The following is an 18,050-nucleotide window of genomic DNA, read 5'->3' on the forward strand; positions in this document are numbered from 1 at the left end:
ATTAGAAAAGGGGCAAAAGGGGCATGTGTTGGATGTGTGATTAACAGGGTGAGTAGCGGAGGGGAGCCTGCACCCCGCACCTCCCATGCACTGGAATCCCAAGAAAGGCAGCTGCTTAACGTCCTTCACAGGGCAGGGCATGGAGTGAGGCTTAGTTAGAGCTGGAAGACCAATAGGACCACGAAGGAAACATTCATGAGATGCCTCTTCTCCAATTACCATGTCATGAAGATGAACTTGAGAAGTGATGTCTTTGGTTGCTTGGCTGTCAGATCCCTGTCTCTCATACCTGGAGAGAAACCTGAGCCTAGCTCTATGGGGATGCTTTGGGATAACATCTCTTGGCTGTAGGTGGTGGGCTTGCCTTCCGGCTGAAATAACCTTCTAAGACATCGTCTTGAGGTCTCAGGAAGTGAGCCACCTTGAAGCAGAGCCGATAAAAATACCCCTTCTGTTTAATCCTGCTGTGTAAGGGTAAGATAAATCACAGAGGTCATGTCCACACACCAAAATGTTAGGAACGGAAAAGTCCCCTGAGAACATAATGGCTTGCCCCACATCTAGAAAGAGCGGTCAACTGGCTTGTTTCCAGATGGAAGACTAGTCTCTAAATCCAGCCCACGTTTTCTCCACCCCCATGGCTGCTGGAAAGAACATCTGGCAGGTGTAGAATAAGAGTCATTTCAGAGATAACCAGAGAAAATCCGCCAGCCGTAAGAAATTGAGATGCTGTTATAAACTACAAGGTTGTGTCAACCTTCATTTCGTAAGGGTAGCTTTTATAAAAACATTATTCCATTTCATTAAAAGCGGTGGATGCCATGACCACATCCCCTAGAGCCTTAAACCTAATTTGAACCCATTTTTTATTATTTGTAGCTGCAAATCTTTCTTGGGCAAAATTTCAGAGGTTTATTTGGAAAGACAAATTCCTGTATAAATTGGAATTAATAGAAACAGTAACAAATTTATATGTATACATATATGTACATCATCTATAGGTAGAAACATATAAACAACATATATAAATATATTTATATACATGTACAGATATAAAATAATATGCACATATTAAATATATTTATATACATAGATGTAATATGAATAAATAATATATAAATGTGTATACTAATATTTATATACGCTAATGCATGATATATACACACACACACATACACAATATCAACAGTGAATTTAGGGGTAGTGCAGTAGATTCTAGTTTGCCTTTGGTTTTGAGGATCATTTTGTAATATGTAGTAAATCATTTACAGGGTCTTCATCTGGGAAATAAAAGTCTAGTGTGGGACCCTGTTCCCTGCCTGAATTTCACAGTCTAGTCCATAACGGATAATAAAATATGTGTGAAGTGAAATAACTGTTTTAATCCAGGGAGGGATCTGGTGTGTCACTCATCATAAACCCACCCATTTTCATGGTTTAGGTTTTACCCAAGGCTGATTTGGATCCGTTGGCTTGTGTTAAAGCTGCCTTTACGATACGCGTTCTGACCTTCATATATTTTCAACGATTGGAGAGAAGAAAGAGGACGTGTGTCTAGCCGTGACATCTCTGTGAGAGTGGCCACGTGTCAGCTCCCTGCTCAGAGGTACCATGGGGCCAGCATCCGGCCGGGGATAAAATGACCCCTGGAAGCAGGGCGTGAGTGTCTGATTCAATGGGAATGACAGCATTTTTTCCTCTCTGCTTTGTGCTAAATTTAGCTATCGTGTTGTTTCACGTTGCCCCCCAGGGAAGTGAAGTCATGCTTATTTTGGGTTCACACCTCCTAGCAATGATCTTTCCAATCCAGTTGCTAATGTTTCTGATTGAATGGCTTTGTCCTCCCCCCAGAGAAAAGCCTGTGAATGCCAGAATAAGTGTATGTGACAACGCACTGATTCAGAGCAAGAATACGATGGTGACAGCGGAGGTCCTGAAGAGAAGAAAGGACCCTTATTCTTCAGTGTCTTAGAATCTAGCTGGAAAAAGAGGCATTTCTACAACCGGCAAGTAATCAAAGAACACAAGGTCAGTAAGAGAGGTTATAATCATTCACCGTGGGAGTTAGGAGGACAGAGGTTCATCCTGATTTGGGGGGATTAGCAGACATTTCAAGGAAAAGCTTGCACTAACTAAGCCTCTACGGTTGGGTTTTAAATTTTCAATAATATGAGAAGGCTGGAGATTCTTCAAACTGGGACTAGAGAGGGGAGAGGCAGAGGCCAGCGTGGTGGATTTGAGACCAAGCAGAGATGGAGCTGACGTGAGGAACTGGGGCTGGTTTGCAGGACATGAAAGGTCTGCTCAGATCGGGGATGCCTCTCTTTAAGGACAGGGGGTTATTGGGAGAGATGAGGGCTTTGGGTCATTTCTCTGCGGTGGAGGCTGCAGCTGCCATAGAGAAGAGACCTGACCTGGTGAGGATGTGGTCCCCTGTCCTGTTTGGTCTACGGGTCCAGGTTGAAAACTGCACGTGCGCTACTTGAAAACATTGCCTTTGACGGTCATGAAACTTGCTGTTAGTTGAGGCTGGGCTGGCTGCTCATGGACGTGGCCAGAAAACTCCTGTCTAGGTTTTGTTTGCACGTAAACCCCTGAAGGCTGTGTGGAGTCAGACTCTTGCACATGCCTCGAAAGAGTAAAAGATAATCAGAACTGGACAATGGAATCCTTTCTCCTCTTCCCCTCTGAGTTTCGGAATCCATTAAAAAAACAATAACTCAAGTTCTTTGATTTGAAATATTTTGTTCAACGACCCATAACCGATGGTGAAAAGGATTCTGGCACCAAAAACGCTAGAATCGGAGTCTTTTATACCACGTGGTTGCCCTTTGGGGGATCACCCTTTTCTTTAAGCGTTTTTCCCGTCCGTGGCATTCGACCAGCACTCTGAGACCCTGGGCTGTGGGATTTTATCGTTTTGCTCAAGCCATCTGAGAGAGCCGGGCAGGAACTGCGGTTTCTCCCTCCCCGGAATCTCAGGGCAGAGCGAATTGCAAACTTCTCCAGAAAGGAAAGAGCAAGGCCCTGGGACACATCATAAATATCTGGTTCCAAAGACAAACCGATGTTAATGGTCCTCACCAGGGAGGTTAATACTCCGTCCTGTGTCCCAGATAAAAATCAGGGTAGTCAGGCAAAAATCTTTCTTGGTCCTGTTCCTTCTTTTCCTATGAAATGTAGGGGAGCCAAAAACGTGTTAAATTAGCACAATATGTGTGCCTCTCTGCCTCGGTGGGGTTTCAGCCGCCTGCATTCCTACTGATGCAGTGAGAAGGAATTCTCTTTCCAGGATAAGAGCAACCAGCGTGTTTGGTGAGGTCCCACAAATGAGGCCATACCAAGCATGCTTCAAAGGCTGGAAAAAAGTGCCTTTAGATATATGACTGTATTTATATTTCTTAGTACTTTTAGGCTTTTAGCCTTTTTTTTGTCCCGGGCTCCAGGCATTCCTTGACTTGTTGCCACGGAGGGATTCCAAATCTCTGCCTTCATCTTCACGGGGCTTCTCCTCTGTGTCTGGGTCTCTCCTCTTCTGTGTCTTGTAAGGACCCTGTCATTGGATGTAGGGCCACCCTCATCCAGGAGGACCTCATCTCAGATCCTTCACTTCATCACCTCTGCAGAGACTCTGTTTCCTAATAAGGTCCCGCTCCCAGGTCCCTGGTGTCAGGGTGTTCATATGTCTCTCTGGGGCCACCGTTCAACCCACTGTACTCTGGATGCTCCCTAAGGGATGTGCATACAGGCTGCCCGGTGCTTTGACAGGTTGCGAGCTTTGGGGATACGAGGGCATCTTCCCATTCAAAGCTCCACCCGTTCTACAGAATTTAGCTCTTACTGAACTCTCTCCTTTGATCTTCTTCCAAGGATGTGTTTAAATGACGTGCAGTCTTATTATTCCTGCTTTCTTTCCTTTTTCTCACACTGGGGAGCCTACACCACTGCTAATTCACCGAGCAGGTCACACATTGTCAGAGTCAGTTATATCACCACCAGCGCTGTTTTTTCACCAATGCCCTTGTACTGAAACCAAACAATAATAACAGCAGCACAAGCAATGATACCACATCAGCTTCTCTTAAATCTAGAGGACGTTCCCCACTTGCCAACATCATCCACTTACGGTCGCTGCAAGGTTAGAGTAGGAAATGGGTGTCTCAGAGGTTTTTATAAAGATTTGCACCTTGGTAGCACTGGATATTTGCCCGGAGTATAAAGTAGTTCAACTGAAGGACCATAGATCTACACTTCAGAGCTGTCCGGTTCTTATAAGGAGTCCTAGCTCTTCCTAAGGTGGCGGAAGAGGGAGACGTTTTCGCCAATCTGGACGCTGTTCAGGAGAGGAATTTCCCCCAGAAAACACAGAAGCGTTACCACGTGCTTCTCCAGCAATGCCGCTGCCTGCGGTGGGGCTGTGTGGAGCCGGGGCACGTGCCGCGAGCCCTCGTGTTTATGCGTGCGTGGTCTCTGGGTGGTTGTCCATGCTCTGTGCTTAGAAGTGATTCTACCCTCGATAAATTGGTGCAGCCAGTATGGAGAACAGTATGAGCTTCCTTAAAAAAACGAAAAACAGAACTACCATACGACCCAGCAATCCCACTCCGGGACATATACCCTGAGAAAACCACAATTCAAAAAGAGTCATGCACCCCTATGTTCACTGCAGCACTATTTACAATAGCCAGGTCACGGAAGCAGCCTAAGTGTCCATCGACAGGTGAATGGATAAAGAAGATGTGGTGCATATATACAATGGAATACTACTCAGCCATAAAGAAGAATGAAATAGTGCCATTCGTAGCAACACGGGTGGACCTAGAGAAGATCATACTAAGTGAAGTAAGTCAGACAGAGAAAGACAAATACCATATGATATCGCTTGTATGTGGAATCTAAAATATGACACAAATGAACTTACCTACAAAACAGAAATAGAGCTACAGATGTAGAAAACAAACTTATGATTACCAGGGGGAAGGGGTGCGGAGGGATAAATTGGGAGATTGGGACTGACATATACACACTACTATATATAAAATAGATAACTAATAAGGACCTACCGTATAGCACAGGGAGCTCTATTCAATGCTCTGTAATGACCTATATGGGAAAAGAATCTAAGAAAGAGTGGATATACGTGTATGTATAACTGATTCACTTTGCTGTACACCTGAAACTAACACAATATTGTAAACCAACTCTACTCCAATAAAAATTTTTTAAAAATAGTAAAAAATTAAAATAAAAAAAAAATGATTCTACCCTCATCCATCCCCTGGAGGACAGAAGGTTAAGGAGCCCATGTACCTTGGATGGAGTACAGAGTTAAGATTTAGTTGATCTGGGCATGGAGCTCTTTTGTGGTGTTTATCCATGTCTCTCTGAGCTGTCCAGCATGATGCTGGTGTATCTGACATGCTCCAGGAGCTCCTGTAAAATGAGTCAAACCATCAACGAATGAATGCATTTGGCATCACATAACCCAAACCCTTCAAGGCATTGCAGACAGTTCCAAACAGGGCGTTCAGTGTTCACGCACGTCAGCCCAATGTGTAAACGTGTTCCTTGCCAGAAACCAAACATGTGAAAGTGATCACCAGGCACTCTCTCTAAATATATCGATAGTTCCCACCCCTGAGGACAAGTCCAGATTTTACCTTTATCCTTTCCAGACCCTTCTGGCTTGTCTTCACTTTGTGTTAGCTGGGCTTCTACATCTATTGTCTTTGGAAAAAAGGATGTGATTTATGCATGCCGTCTGTCAGCCAGGATTCTGAAACGCCGATGATAAGAAGTGGTCCGCATGTGTTTCTGGTATAGTTTCCACTGGATGCAGATTTTTACATTCCACCCCGTTCCTTTTCGCTCTAACACACTGTCATTGAATGAGTTTTTGTGGAATGAATGCCGTTTTAACTAGATTCTGGGAACACACAAGGGTAGGACTTTGGTATGGCACTGCAATGGGATCCTCCCATGTTGCCTGCTGGAAAGGCTGGGGTTTATTTTCTTTTACTTCTCTGTTCTCTCTACTCTTGGGTTGAATCATAAACATCATCTGCATATACAAGTGTCAGATCATCATGTTGTACACCTGAAACTCATACAATGTTTTATGTCAATTGTATCTCAGCTTTAAAAAGAGAAATGTCATCTGCATAATGTCTTATGTCAACGTATCTCAATTAAAAAAAGAACAATAAATGTTATCTGCTCCTTTCCTATAATTTTGTGTTTCTCTGCATAGGGGGTGTAGTGGGTTGAATGACGGTCCCTAAAAGAATGCTCCTATCCTAATCCCCGGAACTCGTGAATGGGACTTTATGACAAAACAGTCTTTGCAGGTCTAATTAAGCTAAAGCTCTTTAGACAAACAAATCATTCTGGATTGTCCAGGTGGCTCTAAATTCAATGACAAATGTCTTTATATGACATGCACGGAGGACAAGACAGACAGGACAAGGCCATGTGGCCATGAAGTCAGATATTGGAGTGACACGGTCACAAGTCAAAAAAATGCCAGCAGGTCTCAGAAGCTGTAGGAGGCAAAGAAGAGATTCTACTTCTGGGGTCCCCAGGGGACAGTGCATTCCTACCCACAGCTTGATTGAAAACGTCTGGCCTCCAGAGCTGTGAGAGGATAAATTCCTGCTGTCTTACGTCCCCCCCCCCCCCCCGTTTGTGGTCATTTGTTACAACAGCAGCAGGAAACTAACACAGGAGGTGATTACATTCTTTAGGTTGTGCTGATGTCATGCATTCTTCTGTCTGAAACAGACATTTGGTGAAAGTCAACAGGAATAACGTGACTGCTTCCCTCAAGCATTGTCTGTCCTGATGTCAGGGCACAAAGGGCCATTCTTTTTCTGTCATGGCTATTTCACGTGATATTCAGCCATGATTTAGTACAGAAATTCCGTGCATTTTATTTCTCCGCGTCCCGCTTCTTCAACAAATGTGGTGCCTTTTACATGCTATTAAATGCTTCTTATAAGACTGCATGTAGACCATTAATTTGACTGTGTCGCCCAATATTTACCAAATGCCTACAACGAGCCCAGCCTGGGCACCGGAATTGCAAGGATCTGCGGACTCCACACGTCCCATATTGGAGGTCACCATTCAGGGGAAAGAAAAACTGGGATTTCAGTCAATTCTTGTTATTTGCAGTAGTTAAGTCCTACAAAGCTACCACCGGTGTCCTTAAGCGAAATGCAAGATTAGGTTGCTACAGCCTCTGATCACAACATTTTCATCAATGATCAATATCTTTTTTTTTTTTTTTTTTTAATTTTGTCTTTGGGGTTGTGGGATCTCAGTTCCCCGACCAGGGATTGGACCCAGGCCACGGCAGTGAATGTGCCGAGTCCTAACCGCTGGACCGCCAGGGAACGCCCCAATACCTAACCTTGTTTGACGTGTGTTTTTATTTAAAGACAGCATATTGAATAGATATTAGTGATTCATCCATGTTGCTTTCATGGCCAACAGCACTAGATAATCACTCAAGCCTGAACCAAGCTTACGCAACATGTGGATTTTCTCCGTTGGGCACATGGCAGCCTTCTTGCGCTTAGAAACAGCAAAATCAAAAACAGAAGGCACCACACTGAGAAAAACAAGGCGCTCAGGAGCCCGTGAAAAGGAGACTTGTTTACAATCTAAGAGCTGAAACAAGAAGGTAGAATGTTGCCCTCTTCAACCTCAGCCGGAAATGTGTGTATCAGGAGACTCTCTCTCTCTCTCTCTCTCCCTTTTTTTTTTTTTTTTCTTTGGCTGCTCTCTGTGTGTCGGCCAAGGACAGCAAAAGCACCAGGGATATTGATTTGGGGATTACAAATCCACTTCAACAAGTAGGTGAATTCACGAACGTGGGATCTGTGAATAATAAGGATGCGTTGTGTTTAGAAAGCAACCAGAGAATAGCCATAAAGCTCAGGTCCGTCAACTTTTATAAATACACATCATTAACTGTTTGGGCCGTTAGTCAATTCTACGCCTTTGGAGTTTTGCTGTGTTGAGCTATTTGGTGAAAAGCGTGTTGTGTGACAGCCATGGTGTTAAGCGTTTTACATGCCATTTTTTTGTTTGTTTGTTTGTTTTTATTTACTCCACACAAACTCTGTGAAGTAGTTGCTACTGTTGTTTTTTTGGTTTTTAAAGATGACACCGGAAGGAATTAGGAAACTTGGCTAACCTTGAAAGCGGTTGTTCTGGGACTCGATCCCAGGTCAGACAAACACCCAGAAGTTATTATTAGGGATGAAAGGTTCCCTACCTCCGTCTGCTTTTCTAGGTTTCCTGCTGGTTTTCCCCCAGTCTCACTTCTGCAAGCCCTCCTGGTCCGTTTGCTTTTCCCATTCCCTGCCCCTTCTCTCTGACCACACCCTCTCCTCTCGATGACCGACTCCTACAATTGGACGTCCCAGCTTCCAAAAATCATTTTGCCCCTGAAACCTTACCAAGTTCCTCCAACCCAATTGGAACTTGCCCTCTTTCCTTCTTCCATACGCTTCACTCACACGTTACACGGTCCACCCCAGTCTCCCTTGTGTCAGTTACCTGTCTGCAGGTGACTCCATTGCAGAGGCAATGATTGTGTTGTGTAGGCTTGGATAAGCTCTTCACACATCACAATATACGTGCAGTCCCGCATACTTGTTGCATTGATTGAAACCTAACATTGTAAAGACAGAAACACGCAACATGGGTTCAAAACACTTAATTCCAGGTTTCACACATGTGAAATCACCTAATCTAGGAGGAAGAAGGGTATGATTATGCATCCTGGGAAAACGCCACCAAAGGACTGTTTTTCCACCTGGAGTCGTGAAGACCAGGATGCTGGCTGGAGTTGTTACAGACCCTGGGATGGAACACGAGCTCCTTGCGTTGGAATTCTGACCGCACATTTCCTGACTGGGTGACTCGGGGCTACTTAGAACCGTCTCCTGAACCAAGAAAGAGAGGTAGCGAGAACCCTACCTCACCGTTGACCGTAAGACTTAAAAGAGAACAGGTAAGCATCACACGCCTCCATTGCCTTTTGAATTACAAGCACTCTGCCCGTGTTGGCTGACGCAGCCGTGAGTATCATATTAACAATGATTGTTTGCTTGGGGGGGCACGTATTTTATTTTATTTTTATTTTTTTTTAACATCTTTATTGGAGTATAATTGCTTTACAATGGTGTGTTAGTTTCTGCTTTATAACAAAGTGAATCAGTTATACATATACATGTGTTCCCATATCTCTTCCCTCTTGCATCTCCCTCCCTCGCACCCTCCCTATCCCACCCCTCTAGGTGGTCACAAAACACCGAGCTCATCTCCCTGTGCTATGCGGCTGCTTCCCACTAGCTATCTATTTTACGTTTGGTAAGGCCAGACACTATCAAACTCTTAGAGGAAAACATAGGCAGAACACTCTATGACATAAATCACAGCAAGATCCTTTTTGACCCGGATCCTAGAGAAATGGAAATAAAAACAAAAATAAAGAAATGGGACCTAATGAAACTTAAAAGCTCTTGCACAACAAAGGAAACCGTAAACAAGACCAAAAGACAACCCTCAGAATGGGAGAAAGTATTTGCAAATGAATCAACAGGCAAAGGATTAATCTCCAAAATTTACAAGCAGCTCATGCAGCTCAATAACAAAAAAACAAACAACCCAATCCAAAAATGGGCAGAAGACCTAAATAGACATTTCCCCAAAGAAGATATACAGATTGCCAACAAACACATGAAAGGATGCTCAACATCACTAATCATTAGAGAAATGCAAATCAAAACTACAATGAGATATCATCTCACACCGGTCAGAATGGGCACATATTTTAAAGCTGTCTTATCTTATTGGAAAGGAGGTTCTGATTTCAACTGCTAGGCTAAAAGAAATGAATGTGGTTTTCAAAATTGGCTTTCCATTGGAGTCTCTCAAATGGAACATCTACGTGGATGGGTAAATGAGAACCAGGTGTCTCCGCTGGTTCTGACCCGTGACACACACCTGCCTTGATCACCATCTCCTTGGCTCTGATAGAAGCACGGGATTGTTTTCTCTGTCTCTCACTGAACCAGAAAAGGGGGATTTAAAGCATTTGGTGGGCGATTTTCCAAGGGACGTTGAGAGCAAAAGGCACACAGCAACATATGTCTGCTATTATCTTGTGTGTGCGGGGGCGCGAGAGGGAGGACTTTTTTAGTTTAGTTTTGTTTTGTTTTGTGACAATGTGTCATGTTTTTCCAGGGTTGCCCATTTTTTAAATTGTGGTAAAACACACACAACATACAATGTACCCTCTGAACCATTTTTATATGTACTGTTCAGTACTGTACTGTTAACACCCAATCCATACGTGCATCCTCTTGCAAACTTGAAACTCTATACCCACACACGCCATTTTCTTTCATTTTCAAATTTTTTCAATTTTAATATTTTTTTATTGAAGTATAGTTGATTTACAATGTTGTGTTAGTTTCAGCCACACAGCAAAGTGATTCAGATGTATACATCTGTATATATATGTAGATATATTCTTTTTCAGATTCTTTTCAATTCTACATTATTACAAGATATTGAATGTAGTTGCCTGTGCTCTACAGTAGGTCCTTGTTGCTTATTTATTTTATATATACTAGTGTGTATATGTTAATCCCAAACTCCTAATTTATCCCTCCTCCCCCTTTGCAATTTGCTTCTAAATGTATGCTTGCTCCTTAAAAAGTGAAAAGAATTCTTTTTAATAACTTTTCAGAAAGAAACGTTTGCTCCTTAGAAACGCGGTATATACCACTCAGAGTATAAATGTGGGCATTGCCGGTAGGGGCTGCGTACTCTAAAAGGCCACACACGTCCACCAAATTCTGTGTTAAAATACTGGTCTACCTCATGTGTGACATTCCACAACGATTCAAAAGCAGAAGATGGCATAATCACCCCCGTCAAGGAGGAGATGTGGGTGTGTGTCTGTAGGCTACAAGGAAGACAAAGCTGCTTCTTAAACTCTAAATCAAGAACGGGGTGATGGCTAGGACAAAGGCAGGGAAGATGAAGGGGGAAAAAGGGTTGGACCGTAGGAATGAATCATATTCTCTGAGTCAGTCTAATTCTGTACACGCCAACGTGAAAACACTTATGGACATTCTCCTGACCTCCTAGCTGGAAACCTTGTGTAACCTTTAACCTTAACCTAGCAGAAGTTACAAAAGTCAGCTACCCCCCAAAATTACCTCAAATAGACACACTCCTAAGCTCTGATGGAGAGAAAAAAATTCAAATGCTTGTTCAAGCTCTCATCCCTCTTGGTATATAGCGAGGTCTCAGAGAAGTGGAAGATAGGACCAATATTCTTGATAATCTATAAAAAATGCTGAGGTTTCCAAACTCTCTAAGCATACAATAGGTCAAGAGGGTTTTTTTAAAAAAATAATACATAATTGTATAAAATAGGACTGCAGAAACACACCATATAAGTAAAGCACATTTCCAGAGTTCCAGAGAAACATTCTCAGATCACTCCAACATTTGATTATTGGGTCTGATTACAAAAAGAGTGTAAAAGTTTGTGTAAATTGTTGAAGGTTGTAAAGGGCATGAAAACACACAAATATACATGTGCGCACACGTACATAACAATGTTCATCCTTTAGGGGTTTAGCGGAAGGAAAAACACTTACCCTACCTTCTTAGGTTCCGCTCTGGGACCCTGTAAATTAAACTGACAAAAGGCAGATTAACAGGAGAAAAGGCATACCCATTTCATTTGATATTAATATCTTTATGTGGCATGGAGACCTTTCTAGAAAGAAGTGAGAACCCCAAAGAAGCAGTTAGGCTTGAGAGATAATATACCATTTTGACAAAGAACAATACATTTGTAGAGAAGTCACAAGGCAAAGGAAAAGGGGTTTAGAGCTTTAGGGGCAGCAAAATGTGGGAAGGTAAATATATGGGGGAAATTAATAGGAGATAAGGGTTATTTTAGTAAGGATTGTTATACAGATTCCTTTTGGTGTCATCTCTGGGGTGATGAAAGTCTGAAATCTTCTCATTCTGCTCCAACACAAAGGGAAATTAATGCCCTCCTTTTAGGCATACAGGGGGAAGGCAGAGAGTTGTTTTATTGTTTTGGTATGGGTTTGGTTTGTTTTTTTTGTTTTGTTTTGTTTTGTTATTGTTTGTTTGGCATCTGCTGTTTCTCAATTGTTTTCAGCTCAAAATAATCCTTAAACTAAAGTGGCCTGTTTTGGGGTGGCGTATTCTGGTGGCTTAGAGGCTGGTCTAGGATATAAGATCCAAACACACGAAACGTCTTGTAATGTGAAAAAATGGTCAACACGGATTACGAAGGCCGTGTGATTCACAAGGGAAGCAAAGTTACTGGAATTTGGGCATCATCTGAAGATATTTCAAATACAGTTTCCTTAACATACCGACTGTCTTAGGTTCCAGATGGTGTACATTCGACGTGATGTGATACATTCGGTGACACAGTCCTTTTTCCTGGTCTTACCTTACACTCCTACGTATAGCATTTTATATTTTCCCCAAAGACCTCGTCTTTGATTTTAGTAAAACAGGTGATGTGGACCCACAATAGGACCGTTGCTGGTACCATATTCTGGGGACTCTCTTGGGTCTTAGACCCTTGAAAGCAACCTTTGTGATGTGTGCTTCATAGCTGGTTCAAGAAGAGAAGACAATAAATGTGCCTAGAATCAGTGTGGCCATAAAATACCTAGAGGGAACTCTGCTAAGTGTTGGAAACACAACAGTGGGAGAACAGCCGGAACGCTTGACTCATTCACACAGGTAAGAAGGACATCGTCAAGGGGAAACCGAGCAGGGTGGGTGTGATGCGAGCTTACGGAAGAGGCCCTGCTCCTACCAGACCTCAGAGGATGAACTGGAGCTTACGAGATGGAGCCATTGGGCGAGAAGGTCCGGGACAGAGGAACGTGTGAGATTTGCAGCTGGGAGTGACCCTGAGTTGTTCAGAACACAGGGAGAGCTTCCGTGTGCAGACATGAGGCAGCTGGGGAGGATGAGAAGAGATGAACTGGGGGCCAGGGCGTGCCAGCCCCAGGGATGAGGGCTGGGAGCTTATCCTTAGTCAGCAGGGAGCCACCGAAGGTGTTACGGTTGTGTTATTGTTACAGAATCGGGAGACAGGTCAGCAGGGAACGGCTGTGAAGATGACGATCACGGTGGGGCCTCAGAGCCGTTCATCTGTGTATGAAATGGTGTGTGCATATACATATATGTAAGAATATACATGAGCCTATATCATCAGCATATATATATGAGAATATGTATAAGAATATATGAGGAGATATATACGAGAATATATATGAGAATATATGACAATATATATAAGAATATATGAGAAAATACATATGAGAATATATAACAATATATGAGAAAATTATATGAGCATATATATAGGAATATGGATAAAATATATATGAGAATATATACACGAGTATATATTTGACAAATATATATAAGAATATGGGAGAAATATATATGAGAATATGTATATGACAATGTATATGAGAATATATATAAAATATGTATGAGAATATATACATGAATATATATATGAGAAATATATATAAGAATATGTGAGAAAATATATATGAGAATATGTATGACAATACATATAATTTAAAACACATATATGAGAATATATATTACAACATATACATGAGCATATATATGAGAATATAAATGAGAGAATATATATATATATATTCTCTCATTATTCAGATATGTCCAGATATGTTCAGTTATGTTCAGATCACTGCAAACTCTGAATTAGCGCATACGAAACCATGGCTTCTGCGGAAATACAGAGTTAGGGTCTTGTGCGTCTCCGGTTACAATATTTTCATCAGCCGATCCATAACACACCCTGGTTTTATGTGTTTTTCTTTTTAAAGACACTGTACTGAGTACATATTTTCATTCATTCATATTGAACTCACAGCCAACAGCGCTGAAACTTATGCCTGAATGAAGCTTTTCTAACACAAGCATTTTTTTCCCTAAGACACATCACGACCTTCTCATGCTTCATGAACACTGGGAGGGACTTTAGTGCTATGCTTGGGGCCCACTTTAAACAGCAAAACTCACCAACAAAAAGCACCAAAAAATGGGAAAAACATGGCACTCCATAGGCTGCAACAGGGACACTTGTTTTCGGTAAGAAAGATGACACAAGAAGACAGTGTCACCATTTAACCTCAGCTTTGGCCACACAAGCTTTTTACTACTCGGCATGTGGCCACAAACAGCTGTGCAATCAATAGTATTGATTTGGGCATTACAAATGGATTTTAGAGAATAAGTGAACTCACAAATATTGATTTTTCTTTTTTACTGTAGAGCACAGGGAACAATATTCAATAGCTTGTAATAACCTATAATGGAAAATAATCCGAATATATATATATATATATATATCTCCGAATCACTTTGCTATACACCGGAAACTAACACAACATTGTAAATCAACTATACTTCAATTAAAACAAAAGAAGGATAGCTAGGTCTAAATAGTCAATCAGGGAAAGAATTGTATATTCTTTTAAATATAAACTTTTATATTTCTCTTCTTAAAATTTGCAGATGTTCCTGTGAACCTCTGTGGGAATAAATAAGGTAAGTATGTTTATTTCTTAAAAAAAAAAAAAAAAAAAGAGTGTACCCGAGGAATTCCCTGGCAGTCCAGTAGTTAGGATTCTACACTCTCACTGCATAGACCCGGGTTCAATCCCTGGTTGGGGAACTAAGATCTCGCAAGCTGCACGGTGTGACAAAAAAAAAAAAAGTCTCCCACCCACAAAAAAAAAAAACCAAATATGGAATCCATGAATAATGAGGATGGACTGTGTGTGTGTGTGTGTGTGTGTGTGTGTGTGTGTTTGTGTGAGTTTCAACTTGGACTCTCCCTCCTGAGGAATGTCTTGCCTAGTTTGGGAGTTTCCAGAGGAAGATGCAGAAGAGACAGGTAAAAGTGAAGGAAGAAGGATTGAGAACCTACTTGAATTACCTACTGATCTGCCAAGACCAAATTTCAATAGTCCTCCCAGGGTCCTGTGTTTCCCAAGAGAACTCACGTACAGAGTGCTCTCTGCACAGTGAAAAGAATCTTGACGTTGGCAGGTGTATTCGTGGGATTGGTGAAGGGATTTCTGTGTCTGAGTACAGCCCCAGAGTCCTGCAAAGGGCAGGTAGACCAGTTCTACGGGAACAAAGAACTGTCCTCACTCAAAATATCAGATTAAAGGTTAAGCTTCAGGCAAGGTTGGGAGGGTTTGGACTCATGGCTCCCCCCTTTCTCTGTTTGTCCAAGAGGGTGGGGTCCGGGCGTCTTCCGGGGAATAGTGGTCTTTGCAACAGAGCACTTTTCTCTTCAGGACGGAACTTCCTCCGTGGAACTCATAGCCTCCTTCATCCAGGTGACCGAACCCGTAGAAGAAGCATTTGTCAGGATACCATATGATATAGTGAGGGTTAGGGTTACGGTTAGGGTATTACATGGTATCCCGACTCACTAAAACTGAGTCTTTTGCCCGAAAGTGAATGGAGTGATTGAATAAGCAATTAAGGTGCCTTATTTCTAGCATACTAAACATCTGGATAAGGTAAAAACTTAAGATTTTGTTCTTACCATGTTACCGAAAGTCGGGTCTGGCTGCTCGCCGCTCCAAAGCCAATAAAAGGCCAGGTTGGGGGCAAGGAAAGGTTGCTTTATTTTGGAGGCCGGCGACCGGTGGGGGGGGGGGCGGCGTGGACGTCAGTCCAGAGACCGATTCCCCCCTTCTTCCCCGACAATCAGGGGGCAAGAGCTTTCATAGGCGGATGGAGGGGGCCCCAGGCAGAAATAGCGCCCTCAGCTCTGATGGTCATCTTGAAATTGGTCCTGCGGTGGTCTGATCTTGACTGTTTTAAGTACAGTTAATCTTCAGTTCCAGGGTCGGTTTGTTCGCATTTTCTTGAGGCCAGTTCTCGGAATTGTGGCAGCCTATGTCATGGCTACAGCCTGGTCATCATGCAGTTCACGTCTTCCACCTGGTGGGGTTTCAGTGTCTATAAGACAGCTCACAGGATACGGCTCAGAAGATGATCTACAGCCCTTGAGGAGGAACTAAAGGTCCTTGACTTTGCTTAATGACTGACTAAACTATTACTATTTTGTCCTGTTGGACTGTTTTCCTTTGTTCCTGCATTTTCTCACTTCTCTGATTAAACTTTTTCTTTGCCTAAATTTTTTCCACAGACGGAAGGCAGGCCAAGGACGTGGGGGGCAAGGACCATGGGGTCCTGCTCTGTTTCAATAAGAATGACAGTTATACCATCTTATTAGTAAAGAAAGTACACATAAGCTGTCCCTTTCCAAACCGATCTCAGTCTGTACAGTGTCAACACCATACAACTGCAACTACCTCATTTTTTTTTAATGTGCTTAACATATTTTATTGGTCTTCACCTTTCTTTTTATTAACATCTTTATTGGAGTACAATTACTTTACAATGGTGTGTTAGTTTCTGCTTTATAACAAAGTGAATCAGCTATACATATACATATATCCCCATATCTCCTCCCTCTTGCGTCTCCCTCCCTCCCACCCTCCCTATCCCGCCCCTCTAGGTGGTCACAAAGCACCGAGCTGATCTCCCTGTGCTATTGGTCTTCGGCTTTTGTTTTTGTTTTGGGATACGCCCTGTCTGTTGTCTGTCTCCCCAAGTGGATACTCACGTTCCCAGTTGAGTTTGAACGGGGTGACACCCTACCTTCTTGTATCAGGTCTCCTACTGAAAACAAGTGTCCTATTTGCAGCTTTTTTTGTGCCATGTTTTTCCCAGCGTGCGAACCCAGTGCCATCCTGTTTGTAATTAGAACTTTCCTGTTGAAACTAGACCGTTCGTAAGTTGGACCCTGTCACTTAGAACCTGCTTGAGTAACACAGTCAAACCCCGAGATGAATTATAGGTCCAACCACAAGCCTGGTGTTTGTGCCCCCTCCTAGTGGGTGAAGATGGGAAGCTGACATTGTCAGCATTTTCCTACAGGCATCCCTCTCATGGACAGGTTTGCTTCTTTTTTTAATTAGTTTTTTTATTGGAGTATCGTTGATTTACAATGTTGTGTTAGTTTCTGCTGTACAACAAAGTGAATCAGTTATATATACATATATCTATTCTTCTTTTAGATTCCTTTCCCATATAGGTCATTACAGAGTATTGAGTAGAGTTCCCTGTGCTCTACAGTAGGTCCTTATTAGTTATCTATTTTATATATAGTAGTGTGTATATGTCAATCCCCATCTCCCAGTTTATCCCTCCCCCACCCCCTGTCCCCTTTGGTAACCACAAGTTTGTTTTCTATATCTGTGACTCTATTTCTGTTTTGTAAATAGGTTCATTGGTACCCTTTTTGTAGATTCCACATATAAGTGATATCCTATGATATTTGCCTTTGTCTGTCAGACTTACTTCGCTCAGTGTGACAATCTCTAGGTCCATCCGTGTGGCTGCAAATGGCATTATTCCATTCTTTTTTTATGGCTGAGTAATATTCCATTGTGTATATATGTACCACATCTTTCTCCATTCCTCTGTCGATGGACACTGACGTTGCTTCTATGTCCTGGTTATTGCGAATAGTGTTGCTGTGAACACTGGGGTGCATGTATCCTTTTGAATTATGGTCTTCTCCAGATATATGCTTCTTCTTGAGGCTTTCCCCAACATTTCTGGCAATGTCTTTAATTCACCGTCCCTTTGGTTTGCTAGAGAAGCCCCGAGGTCTGCCCGTTAGCTGGTGCTAGAGCCATGCCAGAAGGACGCTTAACTGAATGGTGACACGGTCCTTCCCAGTGTGCCCGCACCCAGATGATCCCTGAAGGAACGTTCATTCTAAGGTGACCTTCTGTCTTCCCGTGGTGTCTCTTCAGCGGCCCTGAATCACCGCACAATCAAACGTCCCCGCGGTCAAATCAGCCCCTGAACTGACAGCGCCCTGCGTGTTG

At 42.6% G+C, this 18,050-nt stretch overlaps 1 long non-coding RNA gene across 1 annotated transcript; it reads right to left on the reverse strand.

Annotated features, from left to right (window-relative positions):
- Nucleotides 1-1,204: 1,204 nt before the first annotated feature.
- On the reverse strand, nt 1,205-5,903 carry LOC137756853 (uncharacterized). The gene is made up of 3 exons (XR_011072266.1): nt 5,661-5,903; nt 5,311-5,433; nt 1,205-4,556 (listed from the first exon to the last, which is right to left on the reverse strand). It is a non-coding gene; the product is annotated as an uncharacterized lncRNA (long non-coding RNA).
- Nucleotides 5,904-18,050: the final 12,147 nt, after the last annotated feature.

Source organism: Eschrichtius robustus, chromosome X (genome assembly GCF_028021215.1).
Source record: "Eschrichtius robustus isolate mEscRob2 chromosome X, mEscRob2.pri, whole genome shotgun sequence".
NCBI lineage: Eukaryota > Metazoa > Chordata > Mammalia > Artiodactyla > Eschrichtiidae > Eschrichtius > Eschrichtius robustus.